Source organism: Coregonus lavaretus (genome assembly GCF_964263955.1).
Source record: "Coregonus lavaretus genome assembly, chromosome: 25".
Lineage (NCBI taxonomy): Eukaryota > Metazoa > Chordata > Actinopteri > Salmoniformes > Salmonidae > Coregonus > Coregonus lavaretus.
Genome location: NC_140012.1, coordinates 40,740,578 through 40,743,788, shown reverse-complemented (window position 1 = coordinate 40,743,788; position 3,211 = coordinate 40,740,578). Strand labels below are relative to the sequence as shown.

At 42.3% G+C, this 3,211-nt stretch overlaps 1 pseudogene across 1 annotated transcript in view; it reads right to left on the bottom strand.

Annotated features, from left to right (window-relative positions):
* The window catches only part of LOC311100916 (BAR/IMD domain-containing adapter protein 2-like), a 54,097-nt pseudogene extending 51,331 nt beyond the window's left edge, over positions 1-2,766 (bottom strand). The window contains exons 1-3 of the transcript in view: positions 2,734-2,766; positions 2,502-2,573; positions 428-565 (exon numbers count right to left, since the gene is read on the bottom strand). The product of the transcript in view is annotated as a BAR/IMD domain-containing adapter protein 2-like (transcript). The remainder of the gene's footprint in view (positions 1-427; positions 566-2,501; positions 2,574-2,733) is intronic.
* Between the last annotated feature and the right edge of the window lie 445 nt (positions 2,767-3,211).

Below are 3,211 nucleotides of genomic sequence, written 5' to 3'. Positions count from 1 at the left end.
TAGAGACGACTTGGCTAACGTCTACACATGGACTGAAGGTTACGGAGTTGTTGTTGTTGTTGTTGTTAGTTTTAGTCAACTTCTTCTGCTTCAGTAAAAGGGACCATAAGATACTTGCTCAGCCTAAATCTCCTCTTGGTTTTGATTGGCTATCTATCTCAGACACCTGCTGGGCTGTGGCCAATGGGATGATACAGCATTTTTAAGGCTCTGTAGACAAACCATCCACCATCCTCCCCTACGGTGAACCTTTGACCCACCAGCTGGCATCGTCCAAAGGCTGACTAGGGACCCAGTCTGTCTGTTCATTCACAGTAGCAAGCTATACGAACCTGAGGCCCTTTGGGTAATTCAAAGTTCACACACACACACATTCTCCCCGCCCTCACACCCCCATGCCTCACCCCTCCTCTCTCCGGTCACTCACCTGCATCTCCTTGTCTCCGTACTTGGAGGGGTTCTTGCTGCCCTGGCTCTTCCTGCGGAGCTTCTTCAGTTCTGCCTGACACTTCTCCAGACTCTCTCCTTTACTCTTGTGCTCCATCTGGTACTTCTTCAGAGCCGCCTGTAGGTGGGAGTATAGAGTCAGTTTTAACATAGCTATACAGTCATTGGCTCCCTTAGACTAGTGTTCTACCACTTTCATTATGTGTTTAGTCCCAATTCAAACCACCTGACCACCTCCTATTTGCTGATTGATGTGGCACCAGTGGCTGTAGGACTCATTGTGTTCCAAACCAATGCCTTTGTGTTTCACTCATTCACCTCTGCCAAGAGTTTTTGATGCAATCCTGTGGCCTGGCCTGTCTGCCCGCCACAAAACAATGTTTCCAATATTTTATTTCTGTCTGATGGGAAAACCTAGCTGAGCGTGGCTAATTACTTTTGTCAACGCTGAAATAACAGAGCAGAGAGAGAGACTGAGCGAGAGAGAGAGAGAGAGACTGAGCGAGAGAGAGAGAGAGACAGAGAGACAGAGACAGAGAGAGAGAGAGAGAGAGAGAGAGAGAGAGAGAGAGAGAACATATGCTTTTCTGATCCGCTGCTGGCCTGCCAAAGTACGGCCTCAAATGAACTGACGAGGTCAATATGAATTTCAAACAGAGGACACAGTATTATTTTATTAGTGACTTTTCTTTTGTGAGCATCTAAAAATGACACTTTAATTTGAAGGGATGCTTCATTGGGCTGACATTCATTCAAGTTTAGTAGGCCTTTATTTAAGCTTCCCAATTCCACGACAGAAATTGTCTGGGAAAGCTTTGAAAAAAACAAATCCTACATTCTCTTCAATAATCTCTAGAAATGTATTTATCCCTTAAATAAAACTTCAACTTCTTATTTTCATTAAAAAAAATGTATCATAATTCATGATTCGGAAAGTAAGACAGGAAAGTAATTTGTAACTTTATTGCTGAGTGGTTATGATGAAAACCTGTGGGAAATTAAAATAAGTGCTAAGAAAGCCGTGGAGTTTGTCTCTAGCTGATGATTTTATGATAATGTGAATCCTATCCTGGTTTCTGCTGCTCCATAGGGAAGACTAGCCAGCCAACGTGGAATACAGTTAAAGCACCAGTCTGCATCAACACATTCTAAAATGTGGAATACACAACCACTGACACAGAATTGTATAAAGGCATTATATAAAACTGAACTAAAATGAAATGAACTCTGCTGTAATGTCATAAGAAAACAGCTAATATACCCCAAAAAAATATAGGTAATAAAAAGCAGTATTTGTAAGGGGTGTCAACCAATAGTTAGAAGCTCGCTAAACACCTCCGTCTTATAGTTCAAAGTGAACAGTAACACATGCTATTTTTGCCATATAGTGAAGTTGAGAACACATCTAAAGGTGTATTTAGAAGGTGCTAAACAACTGGGAGAGTGACTGAAGTGAATGAAAAGGAGACAATAATGAATGATGGTTCTCTAGGACAATATTTCCAACTCCAGTCCTCCAGTACCCCCCGACTGTACACATTTTAAAAAGGTGCAATATGCAGATATCGCGCCGCCATTTCCTGGTTGCTAAAATTCTAATAGTTTGCCTAATTTCAGTTTATGTGACAAAACAAGTGCAGAGAATCATTGTACCATCTAAACCGCTGTGAAATATATTTTAATTAACCAAAAATATTGTTGTTTTCAGCTGTTTGAAGCTGGTGTACAAAACCAACAGTAAAAAGACACAAAAAATGAAACTTAAGCGCGGGAAGATTAGAAATAGCACACATAGAACAGATCTACCGCATTTTAGACTTGCTTTCAATGAGAATGACAGATCTATAAGTCACATTTCTATGGGAATTTGGTCGGGTTGCCCACAAAGTTACATAGTGCAGCTTTAAATGTCGCCCTGGACAAGCACACCTGACTCAACTTCAACTACGCATCAAGCCCTAAATTAGGTATGCGTGTTTGTCCGGGGCAACAACAAAAATGTGTGCTGTTGGGAGTACTGGAGTTGGGAACCACTGGTCTAGAAGGACACTCACGTTCAGGTATCGTGCATCCAGCTCCACCTTCTTCTCCAGCTCGGTCAGAAGCTCATTGTGGAACGACTTCAGCTGGAGGACAGAGAGGAACACAAAGAGTGAATGATAACAGAAGATACATCCACACATCATAACAGACAGGAATAGAACCTGCCTCAGGTTGTACTTTCTCAACTGCCAAACCAGATATATATATTTTGGCTGGCTGTCAGTGTTGTGGTGTCAACATGACTTGAGGAGCCAAGTTTGTCTTGACATCGGACATGACCCAAAGGATTATCGAAAGTTGTATAATACCACTATGTGAATTATGTGCCAGTGTTGAGATTGTGTGTGTGTGTGTGTGTGTGTGTGTGTTTGTTTGTTTGTTTGTGTGAGCTAGTGTATGTTTACAATTGACTTTTGCGTGGATCGAGACAAAAGGGCCGTTATCTCCAGTCCCACACCAGGCAGTACTGAAATGTCACAAAACAAACAACTAAATCAATGGTGAAACATCCCAAATGAACACACAATAAGGCGGAAGCTTCAGATCAGTGAGGGAGTCCTCACACACTGGCTCTGATTAATAAAAACTGGAAAAAGCCCCTAGTGGAGTGCACTACTTTTGACCAGAGCATATGGGCCCTGGTCAAAAGTAGTACACTTCATAGGGAATAGGGTGCCATTTGGGACTCAAGCAGTATCTCCCGAGTGGCGCAGTGGTCTAA